We start from the raw sequence: 22,640 nt of genomic DNA, 5'->3' as shown, positions 1-22,640 counted from the left end.
ATACCTCATGCTCAGGCAATTGGTGTTATTTCCCTCTAAATATGTGCTCTCTGTCTGTATTTTAACATTTTCTCATTAATTTGGTCATTTTATTGGATGTTAAAAGGACCAAACAGATGTTGACTTATGGGAGAGTTAGCGGCATAGTGCCTGTGATAGAGGGTGGAGCAGACAAACACACACAGATGTGAACATATCTACATGTTTTTTTTATGCAGAACCTCTGTTTAAAAAATCTGAAAAGGACTTTGATTTTTTCATCTGGCTGTTTGGTTTATGTTCTCTCTCTTTACTTTATCTTTCTGTTGATCAACCATTGCTTATCTCAGTCATTGGCTTGTGGCAGCTGCTAGTTTAAAATATGACAATACATTGTTTGATTTTTTTTATCATTTTTTTTTATATCATAGAAATAAAATAATGGAAACTGCCTTTCAAAGCACTTTGTATTCAAAAGTATCAAATTCAATTTTGACAACCCTGCTATGTGACAGGTTTGAGTTGATAAGGTTGTGGGATTGAATCCAGTTTCGGTCTTGTAATTATTTTCGTAAGACTCACAGTGAAACAATCATTTCAGACATTATAAAGGTATGAGATGGGACTTGAAAAATGCAGGGAATGTGTGTGAAGGTGTGAAGAACCTTGTGACAGTGTTTTCAACAGTGGCCATAGATGCCTATTAAATGTTTTATCATCCAGAAAATGCTCACTGGAATGTGACAAAAGAAAATTGAATTACTGTGTTGAAAACTGACTCCAATTTTCCACAGTGGTTAATGTTTGAACACTTTATTGGTCAAATAAATATACATATTTAACTGGGTATGAGTTTCTTGTGCTTCTCTTGTGGGTTGCATAGGAATTTTAATGAAACACTTTGGATTTTTGGCTGCTGGTCAGATTCATTAGGCAGTTTTAACACATTATTTTGGCTGCAAAAACTTGGGACGGTGATTTGTGATTACTTTAAAAGCAAATGATGATGTTTGGTGGTTAAATCGGTAATTAAAATAATTAGAAGAGGAAGCCCTGATTCATTCTGGATAACTCAAAGTATGCAGTGTTTATACATATTGAACATGTTTCAGACTAATCATAACCAAAGAGCAGGAACAAAAATAGTGTGGATATGGTTTATACATAGCAGAATATATCAGGCAGTGAGCATATCCCAGCTGACATCATTAATAAGATATAGACAGAATATAAACAGAAGATGTACTTGAATTCAGAAGTGGACCACAGTGGTTGAAATATAATTGTTAATGTGCATGCAAATATATTCAGTGGCAAAGCATATGTTCAAGTATTCCAACAAGAACTCATGAAGCTCTCCTTCATATCAAAGTGGGATTATTTCAGCACTTTCACATCTAGCAAACCAACATCTACTCATGCCACCCAGTCTGGTCGATAACCTGAAATCTGACCTCTTGTTTCCTCCCTGCACTTTCGCTCGCCTCCATCGACAGTATTAGCAGTTCTTTGTTACAATGTTCTGCCATTCCTTTCCTCTCTCACAGCGTTGACAGCAAGTGGGTGAAAGAAAAGCCAGTATGAGGGAGGAAGTGAGAAAGAGAGGGAGACAGACAGACAGAGAGAGAGAGCTTTTAGGGGGAGTTAAACAGCGAGAGCGAGAACGGGGAAGAGCACCAAAGAGATGGAGAAAAGGGAGCTCTTAGGCAACTAAAAGCCTCTGCCCCCTTTGTACCTCAAAGCGCGGCCCCTGTTGTCTTGAATCACATGATGAATGGGAACAGACCGTCAATGGGTAAAAAGCAATGGAAGTTATCTGACGGAAAAAGAGGAGGGGATAATGGGCTTGAGGCACATTAAAATATTTGAATTATCAAAGAACGCTTTAATCCAAGTATCACAGAGAGTAGCCTTTCTATACCGAGGCAGCACTTGAACAGGGGTGCTCATATCCTTAATGAATTCTAATGGGATTACCGGCTGTTAATGGCTCTTATTGAGTGGCATGAAATAGCAGCAGCAACAAAACAAGTCCTGGGACACGTTCCCGCCATGATCAAAATGAATTAACTTAATGTATAGGGGCTGCAAGGATCTGCTTGTCAGTTGGCTAAAACATGAGTAGGTTCACCTCAGAAATACAACCCAACAGAAATGCAAGATGATTTATTCATATGGAGGAGTCCTGTAGCAAGCCCGGTGTAAATGACAACTTCACATCTAAGTAGAGCCTACTAGACAGAGGAGAGAGAGAGTAGAGTAGTGCTAGCGCTGCACCTGAACACTGGACTCAGTGAACTCTGGATCTCAACAGGGTATTTTAACAGCTATTACAACAATGAGGTGGGGCACAAACACAAATCTTGTTCCCACTTATAGACGATATAATATACTCCATTCAAGAGTGGCTGTACAAGTGGAGCCCCCATTGTCCCACAATTTGGTTCCCAGTCACCAATGAGCAGCACCGTTTGAATAGATGCTTTCAGTAGAACAGATGCAACATATTGTAATTTTGTCGCACAATACTAATCATCACCAGTGCAAAACAATTTATTCAGACTCTAGTTATAAATGCATGTGAGGTTATCAAAGGAGACAGTAATATTCATTGTCTCCAGATGGATTAGAGGGGAACACATTGTGAATAGCAACAGTAATAGAATCTACACCCCAAAAGTATCACTTGAGGTTTCTCAGCATATGTTGCTCCAAAACCTGAATGCATAGTTCAGCATTAATGATGCCTCCCCAGATGTGTAAGCCACTCATGTCATGTGTGTATATGCATTACCATACTATCATGGTTGCTGGATTTTGACTTGTGTGCTGCTATCAAACAGGGTGGACCCTCTTCTCTTAAGAATAGAGGAAGTGGCGTCAATGATTTCCAAAAAAGATGGTACAAAATGGGGGGTAAATAAATATAGTAAGGAGAATACTAAGGGCCCACAACTGACAGGGGCCCTATAAAGTATTAGAACACTTGCTTTCGTGAAGTGGTTGGTCCCATGTGATACTTTTTCATGAGGCTCCAAATCCCTGGCAGTGCCCTCTTGCAGAAGTAAATAAGGAAATTAAGTGAGTGCTTTCTCTGCTGACTAAAGTATCTCTTTGCAGATGTTGTAGCCCCAGTCTGACATCCCAAGCTGCCAGTCTGAGGCCATCAACTGCCTTCAAAAATGTGTTTTACAGCCCACTAGCAGCTTAGTAGGGTGATGTAAGTGTCACTGATGCAATCGCCCCAAAAGACGGTCATCAAAGTTTAAGTCTGCCTGGCAACAGGGACCCCATCATATGTACTGATTAGTCCCTCACTGTGAATACAAATGCCCTCTCAGGAGGGTTGCTCCAGAGCCTGAGCCAGCACAATAACACCTCCCCAACCTTTCACCTCAACCCCACCCACTGTTAAAGCCTTTTTTAATTATGCAGCCTCCAACAGACTCACGATGTTGTTGCACCTGCAGCAATCATTAGGTATTTGCATTTGTTTTGTGGAGATGCTTCAGTATTGCATGCATATTCAAGGGAGCATCAAAAAGCTGGCTATGGTCAAGCATTATTAGAAAAAAATCTATATGGTTACTACATTTGCATGCAGACTGAATGGGGTCAAGACTTTTGGGGGCTGCTACAGTCCTCTAAGCATACTTCAGCCGAGGATCCATTTCTGCTGGCGGTTGCCATTCAAAAACATGCGGTAATCCAGCTTTTCTTTATGGACTCCCTTTCACACAGGCGAACAAGGTGAAATCACTCTCTCTCGGCGCCTTTGCAAAAATGCTCTAAAGACATTTTTCACAACACTGTGAGGCATATCAGAATTAGCTGCACTTGTATCGGCTTTCCTAACATGGATCCTTTAAAGGTGAATGGACCCTATAGGCTAATGTGGATGCCTGGCATTTAGACGAGCCTCTGACATGCCTCTAACAAGGCTGTGCTGTTCAATGACATTTCAGTCAAGCATTAATTCAAACAGTGATGAAGTTATAATCAGATATGTTCCTGTAAGATATTCTTATGTGTTCCCTTTACTTTTTACAAGCATGAAGACTTGTCCTACAGCCATTTAAATGAAATGTGTATATGTTCTTTAGCAGTGTATGACACCAGGCGGCTTTGACCATATAGGGAACCTGCTTTGTGCTCTGTATTGTGAGTGTGATGAAAACAAGGTTACTAATTTGTGTAAATTCTGGATTAACATATACAATAATTACGGTAATGTGTCCAATGCTGAAAGATTAAGGCCAATGTGGTCACACTTCAACAAATTTGATTTGAGAATTGAATCACTGAAAGCCGCTATCACTCTGATGAAGGTAAAGTGGAGATCAACAAATGGGTTACATGCACAAATATGTGTAAACACTGCAGTGTTTGATAAAGGAACCCAGCCTAAATGAAGCAAAAATATCTAACAGAGCTTAGAATTGTTTGGACGTTAGCGTCATGCATTTGTTTCTAAATCCCTCTAAGGTGGCTTGGAGTTCAGCATTTTGGCGCTTGCTAGCTTGGTTACTGGAGCCAGGAATGACCATATTTGGAGAGTAGACACACATTGCTGCGACTTGTCAATATGCATGGAAGCAATAGATTAACTGTGCCATGCTTTATTTCCAATTTTAGTCTCAATGGGACCATTATCATTCAGAAATATTATGATGGAGTAGACTTGAAACTAGCTCTTGAGACCATTAAGTCCACTGGAAAATCCACTAAACAGGGTTAATTGTCCATAGACTTTGATGAAGTTGGATTCCATGCTGTTTCCAGTGGAATTGCCCCCTGCAGGCCATTGGAAGGATGCAATTTTTGGGCACTTTTGCACTGGCTGCACTTTTGTCTCCCACTTATTGATGGTTTATGCATCATTATTTGTGACACATTCAATACATGACAACCAGCTGCAGTGTTAAAAGATACAATGACATGGTGTGTTTTAAATTGCACTGGGCAGGTTGGTCCAAGGGGAAACAAGCAAAATACATATTTGTTGATGCTGCTGAAGAAGACAGAGGCACCCTGTCTCTGACACAAAGTCTTACGCTGCACTGCTGAGTCTTTGCAAAAAAAGACCAAAAATGCTGATGACTTTCAGACAGCACTTGCAGCTGCTCTTCCTGCTTATCTTCTTCAAAAGACAACCACCAAGGACAACAGTGACTTGTGAGCAAGACTTCCCCCCTCACCCTTCCATCAGACAGCTACTATGATACCACCGCAGGCCTTTTATAAACATGCCATCCAGCCTCAGGCGTCAGTTTATCAAGGCGGTGGCATCAAGTAGAATGGCAGGCCCAGTCTGATGAAAACAACATAATTGCCGTCCCGGGTGAGAACTCCTCACCGTGTCATCGTAGCATCATGTAGGCACAACGGCCTCACAACTGGGAGCTAATAAACACCTTGTCCATGCAGGAGGTGTCAAGCTTTACACCCAGGATGAATGTATCCAAGAGACGCAGCAGCACGTCATAAGCCAGCATTAGCCTTGCACACTAACACTGTTGGTCATTTAGTGTGTTGTGAGAAGGCGGGTCGGTCATCATCACGCGCTGACATCACGGTCCGCACCTTCACCACCCACTCTGTCTCGACTGCTCCTCTGCCTCGCTCTGCTGACGAATCTGTGGTGAATATGATCTCTTTCACGAATGACTCAAAAAGCTGCATGCACTCTTCCTCTGCTCTCATTATTTCTACATGAGAGTAAATTACAAACATGTCAAACTGACACCATACTTCACAAAGATCTAACACAGTTATGAGGGGCATGATTTCCCCGTGACATCTGATAGTCTGTATCATAGCAGCCAGCATATAGAGCTTAAGCTTATTGCAAACATTGATCAACGTCCTGTAATTCAATACAGCATGTCAACAGCAGCATAATGTGGGAGGGAAGGAGGGAGGGATGGAGTGCGTATTTGTTACATGTGTCCCAAAGCCTATTGCAGGGTTAGAGAGGTGAATCCTATCGACAACTGGGAGATTGCCAAGGTCAGCGGCCACACATTTGTTTAATGAAGGCAGCCAGGGCGTCTGGACAAAGCCGATCACACACTAGGGCAGCATCTTAGCTGTTGCGAGGCAGCCATGATTGAGTCAGCAGTAACCCTACCAATCATAAAAGAGTGTCAAGGGTGAAAAGCACATTTTTAAGCCTTTAAGTGTTGTTAAAGAAACCTTGGGGATCAGAGGAAAACATGCGTGTGCCGAGGTCACTCTGAAGTCACTGGTGAGTGCCATAAAGAGATTTAGAGGCCACACAGAGCGGAGGAACTGAAGGTATTTCTTAAATAAAGAGAGCTCATACTATCTGAGAGGGAAGATGAACTCGGATAAGGCTATAATGCACCTATGAAGCCCTTTTCTGCCACACCCTTGCCCGTGTGTCTGTGTGATATCTCAGAGTGTATCAGCCATCTATCATACTGGATTGTGAGCTCAGATAAAGGCAGAGAGGGCTGTGCTGAGGCTGCTCCTGTTTCTATCTGGCAGTCCGCTCCCTCCGGCTATTTATAACCAATAGAGCTACAGCACTTTATGAATGTCCGCAGGCTCAGCATCACACAGTCTTCTGATATTCTGCCGCACATTGTTTCTTGGTGTGTCATTAGAAGAGGCAGTGCAGGAAGGTGACAATATGAGAGGGGGTGCTGCTGTCATAGCCTATATTCTCTACATATGCTGCCTTGAATAACAAACAACAGAAGGCATGTGGCAGCATCAACATACAACTTCCATCCTGCGCCTTGTGCAGTCGCACTGTGAGCTATATATAGATCCCAGGACTGTTGTGTAGTTGAAAACCCCACAAAAAAAAAAAAAAACCCAAAGTGCCTCCTGAGGATCAATAAATAAAAAAAACCCCTCAGGAGTCCGTTGTAGCAGGAGCCTGCTCTGCTTTGTGTCCTCTGCCCATTTAACAGATAGCCATCTTTGCAGATGAATCAAATGGCATATGGGCAGGATCACGACTGCTTTACACTTGCCCACATAGAGAAATGTTATCTCAGCAATGGCAAGAGAAAGGCTAGATTAAGATAACATTTTGCAATTCACCCCCTCCTTCCTTTCTCCTTCCCCCCCACACACATGCACTCTTCATTCTCTCTCCCTCTCTCTCTTTAACACACACATACACACACACACATAGACACGCATACACTCACATTCACGGGACAATTACATTTGATTAATGGCTTAAGCCTCCGTCCTCCCAGACAGGCACACATAGGCAGAGAAACGACCAGAAAAGGAGATTACACCGTCGAAATGTGCGCGGATAACAAATCTATAAATTAATTTCCAATCTGAGTGGATTAGATGCGTTTTTTACCTGCAGAGGACGCGCCTAACCACACTCAAGTCCCCCCACAATCTGCCCCTCTGTCCTGCCAACCGCTTGTGCCCTGTAATCATGGCAATATTTTAACCGATTTGACATCGGAATGAGATCCGAGGAGTTTTAGGAAAGCCTCTGGTGTGCGCTGATGTCGCCACTGGCGCACTAGAAACCACATATTTGAAGGATGTTTTCTTCAAAGTAGCCCAGAGAGACCCGAGGTTTAGCTGCATTCTGGAAATCCACCTCTATAAAATCTTGGCCTGAGCCCACATTTAACTGCATCGACAAGAACACAGAGAATATCCCCCCTTAAAAAGCGTATCTGCGTTAAAAGACTCCCCATTTTTACGCTTCTTATCGGATGCTCACCTGCTGTAGAATTCACTGAATCCAAGCATCCTTTCGCATGTCTCCCCGACGGCAACTCCCAGCCACCAACACTCAAATTGAGACGCACTATCTCAAGTCCATCGCCTTGAAAGACAGCTCTCAGGAAAAAAAGAACGAAGAGGAGGAGAGGAAGAAAAGACAGCAGCCCGCCGTTTCCTTGCAGATTCCCAATGAGTTTCTCCTCAACGTCGGCACCGCGGCTCTAAAGATGACAGCTGTACTTAAAAACAGGCAACCCACACACACACACGTACACACACATACACACACGCACACCAAGCCGAGGCACAGCGCGATCCTCCCTGGGTTTAATGGGACTCCCTGTGCGCCCGAACTCGTCCGAGGATGAGTGTGGAGAATAAAGAAGGAATGCAAATGGCAGGTAGAGAAAGAGAGAGAGAGAGAGAGAGAGAGAGAGAGAGAGAGCGAGAGAGAGAGAACAACTCCCACGCACCGCTCCCGATGCGAGCGCGCACAGTTCTCTCTCCTTGATGCAGTCTCTCCACACAGCCTCACACTCACACAGCACAGCAGTGTGTGTGTGTATCTGTGTGTGTGTGTGTGACTGCTGGCTGTCGTCAGTGGCACAGGCAATCCGCCTGCTGGAGGGAGGGAGGGACAGAGATGATCGGCGGAACGCACTCTGCCCGGTGTCCTACTCAAGTGTGAGTGTGTGGCAGAAGTGTGTGCGCGTGTAACTGCGTTTGTGTGGGGGTGTTTGGCTGTATGTGTTTGATCACAACACGCATGCAGTCTGTTCATTTGCTGCTTCATTTATTTAGACTGTGCTGCTGTTTTGTTAACCAGCCTTATCTGTCCGGATTGGTCTGTCCAGATTTCAGCCTCCCCTTGTGCGCCAAACGTTTACGCGCAAGGACACAAGCGCAAAGGACGCTCTCTAAAACATTCTTCGGGGGTAAATTGAAAACAAAAAAGCTCGCATTACTTTTGCAACATGCAAATATTTTCCCACCAATCTGCTTGCAAACACTGGAATGAATCAGATTCTGATTCTGACTGGATCTAAGGTAGCAGTTCCCCTTTTGAGAGCCTGATGGCACTGTGGGCTTCAGATAGTGCAACACAAACAGAGACACACATGCTCAACTCAGGCTTCTTGCAGGAGGTGGGCCCTGGAGTGGCTATGTTGTCTCATACACACTTATCTGATCCTTTGTCTGTCTCCTGTGATTTTTAAAGAGAGGATCTCATGCACAATCAGCCAAAGATTGCAGAGGGATTTTTAAAAAAGCAGCAGGAATGAATGTTTTATTGGAGCAAAGTCTTATCTTGTCCTATCTTATGCTCTCATTTCAACCTCCTTTAATGTCATGCCAAAGAGGGAGAGGATCAGATACTTCTTGAATATATAATAGTGAGCAGAATTTGGCATCACTGGATCTCCTTTTGCGTTCTGGGATCAATATGAGATGAATAAAGCCCGTTTTGTAGGCTTTTAAAGTCATTTTAGCTGTGACAGAATTCATTTGTAAAAGTTATGTCCTTCACGTATTGATTGTTTCTAAGGTTTATAGAAGTGCAGCAAATTGGATGGATTCCACACCACTGCTTGAGCACGACAGGGCTTTGGCCATGGAGTTTGTGCTAAAGATGAGAGAGGAATAACAAGACAAAGACCTAATCAGAATGCTTTCAGAGTGTTTTTGGTGACACAAATGTGACACAATAAGTCAATCTGACATTAACAAAATCAACACAGACATTTGTTATCATTCTTAGACAAATAGCAACAGAAGCTGCTTGAGTAACACAATGAAACTAATTGTGAATGGTGTGTTATGCCTAGCAACAGGGACAACAGATCTTAAGAAAGAGCCCATGCTGTATCTACCGCTGCCTGTGGCTGTCTGGAACCTTCCTTCAGTCCTTACACTGGATGCCTGATACTTAAAAATACTCATCATCATATGCCACTACATGCACTTTCATTCTAAATGGTTTTATCTTGCTGTTAACACATTGTGTCTTATTGATAGGGATGCACCGATCCTACTTTTTAGGTCCCGATACCGATATCGATACCTGGGCTTTGGTATCTGCCAATACCGATACTAGCCAATCAGATCCTGGTATTGATTTAACAACCTCTATTCCTTAATGTGAGGATAGAATCATATTTTGGCAACTTCAGGCTTTTCTGACTTGATGGTGAACTGTACCTGGGTTCCAAGTACTGGAATCCCTTCATTTCAAGGATCTGGAACAATTAAAACCCAAAACCTGTCTGTGTTTTCACACTTTGAATCCATTAATAGAAGGTTACTTGCTTCTTTGCAGTATGCTACAGCTGACATAAACTTCCTCCTTTGGGCTTCCATTATATTTTTCAGTGCGACTGCCATCCGTCAAAAGATTACCACTGCACATGTTGCAAGTTTCTGGCTGAGTTGTTAGCAAAAGAAGCGTGACATGCACCTAAACCGCAGAGCCTCTGTAGTTATCCTGCAAAAATGCACAGACCAGCCAGCGCTGAGACGCACATGGCTGTTGTAAACACAGAAAAGCATAGAACTGAGATGAATAGATCTGCCATATGGATCGGCACTCTATATCGGCCCTATGTCACTGATATCCGATCTAGCTTTTTGAGTCCGATCTAGCCGATATCTGATACCAGGTGCATCCCTACTTATAGATGAGTTTTTTAACAACCTTAAAATTGGCATCTGTCTAGGATAAACCCAGAAAAGTAAGTAAGATGCTTAATAGCTACTGTTACCAAGCTGCTAGATAATGTTAGCCACTAAAGTCTCTCAAACACTGGGCCCGATATGTTTGGTTAGCTAAAGTTTTGATAAACATTGCGTTGGCTGAGGGTATTTTTGAAACACCTGCAGTGATCCTATCACAGCAGAAACAATGCCCTGTTAAGAGGATAGACATTTACACTAAATGCTCACCTCATTGATAATTTAAATCTCCAAACAGGTCTACAAGATCTGTCAGAATCTAACATTTATAAATGACATGTTGTTTTGCCTCCAAAAGGTCCCACACAGTCAGTCCAGGTTCATACTGTGAATACATAAGAGTCAAACATCAGTGCTCAGGTATTGGGGACTCAACTCAGACTACTCTGAATCTTCTTTGGTGACTCAGACTTTTCTCAGACTTGAAGGACCCGAGCTCCGGTGTCTCGGCTGCGACAGTGTTTGAAGGAATATGATACTTTTATTCAGTTGTTTTTCAACTCATACTCAGAACTGTGGTCCAGCGGTACTTGTCATATGATTTTAAGCATGAGAAATGGAGTGTGCAGGGAGCTAAAAACAAAGAGTGTAAATATTTAAAGTGTGACCACTGCTGCTGTCATGCAGGCATTCAATTATTGCTGTGTTTTTGTAATTGCTGACGTCTGAAAGTGACGGAGTAGCTTCAATTCTCCTGGGACAGGTTACCTTGAATCACCCACTTTTTTATGATCTATATTTAAGTAACTGAAATATATAATAGATATATAAATCCTTTATGACTAAATACTTGTCATAAGAAGTGTTCTGAATACATTGGCAGCTTTTAAACACCGTCACATCCACATATTATACAAGCATGATCTGAAAGTTATGTGATTCAAGTGTTTCCTATCAAACATCAAACCCCCTCTTTGCGTGCATATTCCTGTCAAGTTTTCACTCAAAGCCCTGAGCAGAGGAGGAAAAAAGAACACTAAAGTATTTGTCCGTCAGTGTTGAAATGTGTCTCAGTCCCTCTTGCATCCTGAAGCTTTTCTGCACAGACCCTCGGAGCATCTTAAGCCACTCAGGCATCTCAGCTACATGTGAATGTCATCAGCATCAGTTCACGCATGGCCAAGACACCCTGGCTATGAGTACAGAGTATTTTCTCTGTATTTTCGAGCTGTTTCCCAGTGCCTGGCTGTGAAACCGTTCCTTAAGGGGGGGACACAGGCTTCTTTCTTTCCAGTTCAGTACACGAGACCTGACTAGATACAAAGTTGGCTGCAGAAGTAACTTACAGCTACTTCGGTGTAAAAGTCAGATAAAGTTATACTCCCCTATGGATATAAGATGTATTAAGAAGGGCTGATGAGCTTTGAGGGCTTGAATGATTTTCATTAGAAGAATTTCAGCTAAAGGTTGCAAATTTAGAAAACATTGCAAATAAATGACACACAGGGAATGCACTATGAAAAAAGTACTTCAAAAATATTACATCTATTTATAGATTCTACATAAAGATACAGAATCTGTTCTAATTTTCAGCAAGGGATGATTCTGTTTGTAGTAGTTTTGTAGTCTGACCAGTCACAGACCAGCAGGCTTTGGTGTATGCAGGAAAAGTTTTCCAAGCAGGAATAACACACACCATCCTTATGACATCTTCAGTGGTTATCAGGCAATGATTCATTTATCTAGAGGGATGGATTCATGTTAGCGCAGCAAACAATCCATTCTTGATCAAAAATTTACACTTGAGCGACAGATCTGCTCGAAGCTGTTTTAAAAGCCCATCAGCGGTTACATTTCCTGACTCCCTGAATACACCAATATGACCTCCGTTTAACAAACAACCATTTCAAAAGTCATCTTCTTCCTCTCTCGAGGACATACCTGGTTAAGTTTGTATTTTTACCTTTCCCTCATAACCACGTTGTTATTTCTTCAAACTTAAGATCCGTAAATTGCAAGGAAATTATGTGAAAATTGGTTTCTTTTTGGGGTTCATACTGCTGAAGTGAACCTCTGTGTAATGCACTTTCTTCTGACAACTTCTTGAAACAGATGAACGGCACTTCTCCCGGGGATGTAATGGGCCGAAAATGACGGCTGCATGGAAAAAGGAAGTCTTGGCTGGGAGCCGTTGGATGCCAGACCAGCTACACTGGAATTACTGAAAAGTTGGCACAGTTTCCCTGAGGCCTATCTATAGTGCCATGCTGTGCTGTAAGTGGAAAAAAAGTGCAGACACTCCCCATATTCAGTTCTTGGAGTGTGTCTTGTGCGCACAGTCCCCAGTCGATAAATCATTGCAATCTAAATTTGAACATTTATTAAAAGATACTAGAAGATAATGCTGGTTTTCACAACATGCACCTTTAGTGTGTCACAAACAAAGAATCTCTGCATCCCTGCTTCACCATGCTCCTCTCTAGTTTTCCATCAGGGTATTTAAGCTCTCTACACTAGCTTCATGTACATAAAGACTTACGAGTTCACACTGTTTTGACGTTACTCTCCAGTAAAAAAACTGAGAAGTGAGCATCATTTAACACCTACGAAAGGACACAAACGTCTCAGAGCACGCCATGGGTAATGTATTTTAGGTGCTATTATGAATCACCAAGAGAAACTGTGATACGGGGAGGACAGGAAATGGGACCGGCAGCTGGTTAGAAGTCGCAGTACACTAAGGGGTTAGATTTTAAAAGTGGCAGTACTGCAGCGGCCCACTTAAAACACTGGCATCATCAGATTATGATTGGCAATAATTGCAGATGGGTTCCAAGGCTGCCCTCTGAGGTGTCTCCCCCATGTGCCGGCCTGACAACTTCTCCAGGTGATCGGAAGTGGCTAGTAAAAGAACTACACAATGACTCTAACCGGGTCCTAACATACAGAGCCAGCAGATGAAAACACCAGCAACACAGCAGTGACTATAGCTAACCACGCATAGCAGAGGTTAAGCTGTTAATTTATACAAGAGGATCCAGTTTGAGCAAATCCTTAGACAACAGCTGTGAGGGTTTTGTCAGACTAGCGTAGAGAGGAGTGCAAAAATACTGATGGTATTTATGACAGCAGCTATTTTTTAATTTGTAGCATTTTTTTAGATGTTTATTGCAGACTTGCGTAAGCTGTGACATTTGCACATTTAATGCTCTTGCAGCCCATTTTTTTATCATTGGGTCTTTTGGGTTTTTGCACTGCATTTGCCCTCATGGCCCACTGTACGTTCAAGAGCAACCAAATGCATTTCTAATGATAATGCAACATTTTTCATCTGAGGTTGTGTGATTCTCACATCCGATGTTCCCTAATGCTTTGACACAAATAAACCAACCATTAGCTGCATTTTAGCAGCAAAAATGTTTTAGATGAATAAAACCCAGAACAAATGAGATCAAAATAGAGAAAATTAGCTTTGGCAGGATGCACTTCATGGGAGGGAGAAGAGAGGCTAAGTTCATGGTCTTTATCCCCGCCTGCCTCCTCTCCATCCTCTCCCTGCGCCGCTAAGAGCTGCAAACAACAACAGAGGTAACAATGGATACCGAGTGACGCCATGGGCTTTGAAAGCATCCCATCAATAATTAATTTGTTCTGCTGTGTTTCTGTTCACCGGCACGCATGCTTGTCCTTAATCTTTTGTTATACTGGGTGTGAGGGGTGCCGGTCACATGGCCACTTTCGGCTCTGAAAGATAAATGGCTCCGTGATGAGATGATAAAATAACCATTTGCCTGTCACGATAGAATCATTTCCCCCTTTTGTTCAAGCAGGTTGGTGGGTTTGCATACCAACCTGCAAGACTGTCATTCATTCTGCAGTTTACCTGTACTGATAAGCTCCACATTTTAATAAGCGTCAGTCCTATTTAGATTCTTGTACTCTTCACGGCATTCTGTTAATAGAGTTGCCATTCTTCAGAAGAGAAACAGACATGTTTTTAACCTGAATCTCGAAATGTGCCTGCGACTGAGAGGAGCTTCCACTCCACCTTAATTCATTTTCTTTTGGCCAAATTAAATTCTGGTGTTCGGAATGAGATTTCTCCCCTCAGTATGGAAATTCAAGAGTGAAATCCTAATAGTGTTTTACGTGAAGAGAAAGCAGGATTCACCTGTGATACACTGTGTTTCTAACGGCTTTTGTCCCTTTTATATCCTTTTGAATCAGACATGACAGAGTAGATTCCAATATAGTTAGAAGCTACAACTTTTATTTCAGATTGCATTAGACTATACAGACATTCATAAAATGTTGCATTATAATGAAAAAAATATTGTAGTGACTTGATAAATTGCATTAAAAAGGTCAAATAAAGGGAGGTCTGTAGTCCATGAAAAGTATTGCAGGCAGTTTGTATTCAAAGTAGAGCTTACATTGTGGCTTTAACACATGGCTGCACTCCACCACTTTATAGCACAATAGTTTATGATGTATATATCTGCATTATAAAAGGCTGAGGACAGAGGAGACACTCTAAAGGTGAGCTGGCTTATTTCAGGTGAAGAGGTGTTAAAGGAGAGAGCCGAGCTGTGTTACATTTAAATGTCTTTTTAATTTAATGGTGAAGATTCACAGAATCTCTTGTCTTGAATGTCTTTTAGCACCTTTATGCTAAGGTGTTTGTTTTTTGCCTTTCTTATTTTTGTCTCTTAATAGTTTGTATCATGCTGTGACAGCAGCCGAGTGCTTGCTTGTACATTTTTTCTCTCAGCATAGGATTTTGGAGAGCTCCTGATAAGAGAGGAAGTTGGCCAAACCCTCCTGCTGAAAACAGATAGCCACAAAATCTGCTCGACTGGACCCTTCCTTTTAAAAGAACATTTTTTACAACTTGTTCAACAAAAAATATCATGATTTCTGTTTCATATTCATCATTGCCTTTTCACAAAAAAATATGTTCCTCCACTTCTAATTGAGCACAAAATTACGCCTAAAAGTATGACCACAGACTGCATTCTTAAATCTGCCAATGTAACAAATCACATATCTCCCTTAGGGACTGTGTATTGTAAGCATATACAGTACCTATACTTAGCTACACTATGTAAAAGGCAGCTTGTGTTGTCTCTGTGATTTCAGCACCATGGAGAGCTCCAGTCACTTTGATTCAGAGCTAAGCAGCACAATAGCAGGCCTGCTTTTAATTCTGTTCAGCACCATGGACAGAGCCAGACTGAGGCAGACACAGCTACAGTCCTGTTCTCTTTTTAGAGCAGCACACAGACAAACTCAAGTACAGAAGAGCTCAATTATTTGCCATCTTGTTTTTCATGTTTTCAATGAAACAAGAAGACAGACTCGCTTCATGCAGCAGCAGCAGCAGCACTGACCAGAGGGAAATCCAGACACTTTAATTCTCTGTGCGAGAGTGTTATGCCAAACTTGGCCTAATAGGTCATGTCAATATTATGATGATTTTTAGAGGTCAGTGAGGTTCAAAGAGAGTCATGCATAGCAGATGGATGTCAAAGCTGCAATCAGGCTGCTGGCTCCGGAACAAACACTCAACCCAGGATTCATATTTGAAGTTGACAACAGGCATTCAGTATGACAATCAACAGCTGTTATAAACATGCCAAGCCATGGTGCATATTACCTTTAAAAAAATAAAAGTAGCATATTAAATTAGCTGTCTTTCCTTTTATTTCCCCCATCTGTTCATGGGTTACATTAATAACTAAGTAAAAACTCTTCATCAGCAGATTGCAGAAGCATCCCAAGCACCACTGCAGCAAGACCAATCCATCTCCGTGTGCTCTACTCCTCCTGGCCTTTCTGGCAGTGGTTCCCTAAAAGCCTCTGTTTCACCACTATCTTGCACCATGCTGATCCTTCTGACCTTTAAACTGTATATACTTCAGTGGTACAAGCGTTTATTACATTTTTGAACTACTCTTGGACTTTCCTTTGAGTTGCTTGGCAAAAACCCAACACGGACTCCTTAGGCTTTCCGCTACACTAACTGTATGAACACAGACTCAGGTTTCCTGTGTGACACATTCTTTGCATTATGTATGTCAAACCCCCTTCATATTATCAGTGTGCACACAGACAGGCAAGGTAATGCTAATTAATTAGAACATGGCTTGTAGAGTAGTCCTTGTTCAAAGGGACATCACTAATTCAGCCTATTTAAATCATTACTTCGTCCACAGCTCAAAGTAGCCACATAATTGTCTTCTTGTGAAACGAAAATAAAGATGTTTAACTAAATGTAGAACATTTTCTCCCAGTCATTTACAACTTGCAACATAATCATGCATTGTTTTATCCCAGTGCACATTTTTCTGCTGAAAACTGGCTCCAAAGTGAAAGTTTTCCAGTGTCAGTTTAGAGACTTTGACTTCAATTTCTGTGATTAGACCATAAATTCTGCTTCTTTCCCAATATTGGCAACAAGCACAAAAACATTGAATCCCTTATGCGGACTTTGTACTGTTTTGAAACATGTTTAAATTAATACTTATGTCTATTTTTGACCTACAAAAGCAACAAAAACATCACAAACAAAGACAGATACTTCCCATATTGTAAAATCGAATGCCTGAACCAGCTGCAAGGGGCATGTGTAAGACCATACAACTGACAGCACATGATAGAAACAGCCTGTCTTTACATTTTCAATATTTGTCTACAGGGGGTGCCAACATTGACACAAACTAAAAGTTCCTCACAGGTGCTTTAACATTGTTTTTCCAAGTGGTTCCTCTTATATATCACAGCTAATATGATTGCCCTACAGTGTATCACTGTTACCTTTGAAATTGATGAGAAGATCTGAGCTTGATCGACTAATGAAGTTGGCTTTTCAAGCCTGGCAGTTACTGTGAACAAATTAACTTGTCTTCCATCATAGTCATGTCAAGTATCAATCAACTGTATCAGCATCCAGGTTTCTTTCTACTGTCATATTGTAGTTCCTACCTGACTTTTCACAAAATGTTCCTCTGTATTCTTAACATTCTGAGAGTGAACATATGTATTGACATGTCCATTTATTGTTTATATTGTATTGTCTATATGTGTAGTAGCACTCATAAAATAATATGTATTGAAATATGTAAAACAAAGAATATTTGCATTATTCCTTACAGACAGGCCCACACTTTCTCTCTCTTTCTGTCACTCACTCTCACACATACATAATACTAAACACACACATATAGACTCACTCGTCACTCACTCTCACCCTCACAGTCACTCATTTGTCCTGACTTGCATTATTGTGCTGCTACGTGACACGCCTGGTGTTGTTGTGAAAATGGGAAGTGGAGTATTTGGCGCGGTTGGAGGGAAAACTGGCCTCAGTGGGCTTTCAATTGCCAAGATCCTGAATAAGCATTGTAACACGAGCTGCAGCGCTGAAACTAAACGTGCAAAGAATTGGATTTGGCATTGCTGACATCTGGTTTTGTCCTTGCAAATGCATAACCTATGCATTAAGAGATTTACAACCCCACTGTCATACACACTAATAGCATCCTGTCATACTGCAAAGGCTATTGTATGGGACTGCATTGGGTTTAGAGGTGGTGCTTTTGTTTGTTTCTTTGCAGCATGACATCCTTGGAGTGAAAGCTATTTTGCCGGAAGGTTTTCCAAAGCTGTAATGTTGCAAAGCAAAGGTGCTGAAATGACTTGATGGTGCCAGGCATCAAGATCATGAAAATGTGTTTAAGACAGTGACTGTGCACCAGAGAAGAATCTCTTTTATTGTTATAAAGATGAAGAAATATGCATAAAGCACCAAAGTACCAATAATCATTGACAAAGATGTTCCTCAAGGTTATTACATTGTGTTTTTCAAACAGTTTTTTCCTGGATACGAATGTTAAGATGCTGAGAAAAGAAGGCAAACTAGCTAATTGAAACTCAATAGGTAGAAGTGCAGTGGAATCATCAGCATTGATTCAGTTATTCAGAATGAAAATGTGATAAAGAGTCATGAGCAATTCTTCTCAAGTGTCTTTGGGAAAAATCCATCGACAATTTCTGAAGGATAAGAAGAGAGTTATTTACACCAAGTGCTGCAAATTTTACCCGTCTCTTTTAGGCCGATGGTCATATGAGCAACACTTTGTCTTCAGTGGTTTAGATTCCCCACAAAACAATTGGCAGGCTGCTGCTCTCTTCCCTCTGCTCAGCCTCAGTTCGGTGCAAGACAGACTGTGAGGAAAAATGATGCTCCCATGCCACTTGCACATACTGCTTTGGGCAGACTATCATTCCCATTAAACTAATAACAGTTAGCTTCTTATCTCACAATGTCTTGGCAAAGTCACTTCCACCCTTGAACAAAACACAATATCTTTGAATGCTGGGGCATAATCTATCACTGAGGCCCAAATGAGATGGCATAATCCTCTGCAATTTGCCTCCTTGTATTCTGTGTTATCACCAATTTCTGCTGCAATGTTGAGTACACAAATTTCTGTTTTTGGTGGGACGAGGATGCTGCCCTTCAACTTCAAAAGCAGGCAGAAGTTAATTATTTTCTTCTTCTTTCTGACAAACATGAATCATTGCATTAGGAACCTTCCACAAAAACACTTTCAGTCTGTCTGAATCACACGTGTTTGTTGTTTATTGCATTATTCTTGAGTTAAAATCCTTTTAATTTTAGTTAGAAGTCATGTTGGTGCCACGAGACATCCAAAGAAAAGCTTACTGTAGACTTTTGAATGTAAAAAAAAACAAAGTCAGTAAAAGGGGATCAGTTACCAAAGGATGATATGGGAGATTAAGTTCCCCAATTGATGCCAGTCTGTGAACTTTTCCCTCTGGTACAATGACAGATTATCTGTTTCTGTGATGCCATGTCATCATACTGTGGAGTGACAGATGGAAAAAGATTAAAAGTGCCTCTAGTGCCTGAAAACCAATAGTCTATAAATCAGATTTAAGAGGCTCTACTCCTCTCAGATCAACCACTCTGGTCCTGAAGGCCCAGAAAAGGTGCTGAATTATTTTATTTTTTACAGACACATGTCCTGTTGGTCTCATCTTTGTTCTTACAGAAGTCTCACTTTGTTAGATTTGAAAATGATAACACAGGTGGGTTTAACTGAGAGTGGAAGGTGAGATTTGTCCTCTTAAGCACATGCAGTTATTACACTCAAGCTCAGTAAAACAGGGGCTGCTGTTTAACCATGACAGGCAGCAACATAAAGATGGACATTGTCTAAGTGTTATTTTACTCAAAGAAGTGCTGAAATCCATTAATTGTGGAGAAAATATACGGAAAAGTTGTAGTTCTCTGAAACATACATCAGTATGTCATCTGCATACAAAGACAGATTTATTGTTGGGATGAGGGATGTATTGATTCTGCTGTTAAGCTGGGGTTTGACAATAATAAAGTAACCCTTTAGCTCCATGGTGTTATTCATAGCTTATCTATGGGTTGAATTAACATTGAACTTAACATATTTATTTACAGTCAATTAGCCTTCATCTGTTGGCAGATGCAGAAAATAACTGCACCTGTATAACCTCGTCTCCCACTTAACTTTGCTTTGGCATTTAACTCCTGTCTGTGGATTGATATGATGATATGAGATGTAGAAGAAACATACTTTATTAATTATTCAATTACATTTTTTTCACTTGTATTGTTTTTTGGTCATGCTACACGCAGTTTTTGAGTATGTATACATACAATCATGCACACACACATGCAGTGGACATGCACTTTGGGAGAGATGTCGGAGTGAGGATACTGCCATCAACCAGCGCACCCCAAGCAGTTGGGGGTTTGGTGCCTTGCTCAAGGGCACCTCGGCAGTGCCCAGGCAAGTGAACCAGCACCTCTCCAGCCACTAGTCCACTTGCCAAACTTCGTCCATACTGGGACTCGAACCGGCATCCCTTTGGTTCCCAAGCCAAGTCCCTATGGACTGGCACTTTTGCTATTCAGATTCAAAAATGACTGTCAAGGAGTTTGCACCAACCAGAATCAAGTGTTTAACACAGCTGGGTGATTAATAAGAAAAATGGGTAATATGTTGTTTTGAACGCCTTCTAAATAATTTAGTTTATTTGACATTTTTTAGATTAAAGCTCATGTGAGGCATTTAAACAATCCCACTTTCCAGATATACTTCAGAGTAAAGCAACTGTTTTATATTTGGGTCAGTTTAGTATTCATATGTATTACCATTCAGTGGAAGTCAGTGCCTTTTGCTTGTCCAGAGTGAAATGTGATGTGAATGGGGTTAATGAGAGCATGTAGTACCTGAGTGAACCCTGAAAAAGTCTGTTTCAACCCAGTTAAACTCTATGCCAGCCTGGATAAAAGGACTTGTGCAAATAACCTAACATCAGAGTTTAACACTGGAATAAGATGAAAGGTATATATTTCTAAAGGACTCTGCCACCTCTCTGGAAACGGAGTTCAAAGCAACTTTTCAAATCCTGTAAGAGGTGTCAGCCTTGACAGAGTGATTTAGAAACTCTGGCACAATAGATCCAATTATATCAATGATGCCTGACAGTTATAAATCAGGGTAGTGTGCTGTTGGCACTGAGTCCTAGAGGTATTTAAGCTCAATAAAGTAAAAAGAGCATCTAAACTGTTAGCATGGGTGACAGACAATGATGGAAGGTTAAGGGAATTGAGCAATGGCATTATTTTTTGTGCTATCACCTTGAGAGTCAGAGGGGGATTATTTTGTACAGAAAGACTTGTGTAACCATTATTTACCTGCCAACTACTGTGAATAATTCACAGTGTGAATTTTTCAATAAGTCTTTGGGTGAAATATTTTAGCTTTCTTAAACTCATGTGAATGATTTGATTCTGGAGAACAAACACAAACTTGTCTTTGTGACTTTCTTGTCTGCTGCTTTCGAAAGATAAAATTAATATTGGTGAATAATATCATCCCCACTGCAGGGTAGAAGGTGCAACAATATGTCAATTACTTAATGTCACATTGTTTAATGTAACGCTGTGCATAGGCATATGTGACCAACATGTCTGCTACATGTCTGAACACCAGGGAACATCCGAAATATAGCCTACTTGTGGGTTAAATTAACATTACACTGAACATTTACTAATTTAGAGTGCCAACAGAAGCTAATGCATTTGCAACAGTGTCATCAGACAGGTGAAATGTGCAAGACTCCTTTCCCTGGATTGAATACATTTTGATTTGTGGGAGGGGTGGCTTTCTATGGCAACACTTTACTGTTGAGAAACAAGCCCTTAGCCATTAAAGTTGAACAGAAATTAAGGCTGTTAAATATATATTTTTTTCATTTATTATTTTAATGTTCCTTATTTATCCTTTTCCCTTTTTCTATTTTCTCCAATGTGATGACGTCCTCTCATTCTGAAAACCTCTTTTATTGTCCTTTTAATGCCTTTATTTACTTATCCATTTTTATGTATTTTTTTAGAAACCTCATAAACAATGATTTATTGGTCTATTGTCTCACCACTTAATTCTGTTTAATTTGCGTTTATTCTTTTTAACCTAGCCACCTATTTACTAAGTTCTGTAGTTAACTTATTCAATGTAGTTTCATTCACAGGTCTTTGGAGATTCCATCAGATCAGCTTTCATTGCTCTGCCAGGTTTTAGATTTGTGATATGATATGACTTGATCAAATTAGAGACACATGCATGCTTAGCTAGTAGGAGGTAGCTCAAACTTCAAGTCTTTCAGGGATATTTTAATTCTCTTTATGACAAAGTGCACATTACTTTTGATTTAGGAGATGTTTTTTAAATTGAAATGTGCCAATAAAAAGCTCAGTGGTGTCATTAGTTTCCTTCAAGACGACAGTGGGAAGCAGGAAGACACTGTGGCGGCCTGACTATGGTGTGCCAAAAGGGACAAAATAGCATCTAATGAAAAAATGCATTAATTTCAGATCTAATCACATACAAATGAATGCACTAATACTGACTACATTAGTCAGATAATAATTGTAGAAAACAGATCAAATAATTACTTTTACCATAGATAAGACAATCTAGAACATAACATCTGTTTCACCAAAAATTAAAACTCATCATACCTAAGTACACGGTATATAATGGGGTCGATCTTATAAAATAATAGAGGAAACTGCATCAACTGAGCCACTCATATCAGCTTTAATGGCATTGGAACTGAAAATATATTCTCCATTGGTAAGGGAATCAATTCCATGCTGAGAGCAGATTTGCTAATCAGTCAAAGAAAAAAGG

The 22,640-nt window shown here is 40.9% G+C and overlaps 1 protein-coding gene across 1 annotated transcript in view; it reads right to left on the bottom strand.

The window, feature by feature from the left end:
* The window catches only part of lingo1a (leucine rich repeat and Ig domain containing 1a), a 32,743-nt gene extending 24,428 nt beyond the window's left edge, over positions 1–8,315 (bottom strand). The window contains exon 1 of the mRNA XM_034684979.1: positions 7,709–8,315. The gene's annotated coding sequence lies outside the window, so the exon portion shown is untranslated. The remainder of the gene's footprint in view (positions 1–7,708) is intronic.
* Between the last annotated feature and the right edge of the window lie 14,325 nt (positions 8,316–22,640).

This window comes from Notolabrus celidotus, chromosome 6 (assembly GCF_009762535.1).
Source record: "Notolabrus celidotus isolate fNotCel1 chromosome 6, fNotCel1.pri, whole genome shotgun sequence".
NCBI classification, from domain to species: Eukaryota; Metazoa; Chordata; class Actinopteri; order Labriformes; family Labridae; genus Notolabrus; species Notolabrus celidotus.
This window is presented reverse-complemented; position numbering and strand designations above follow the sequence as displayed.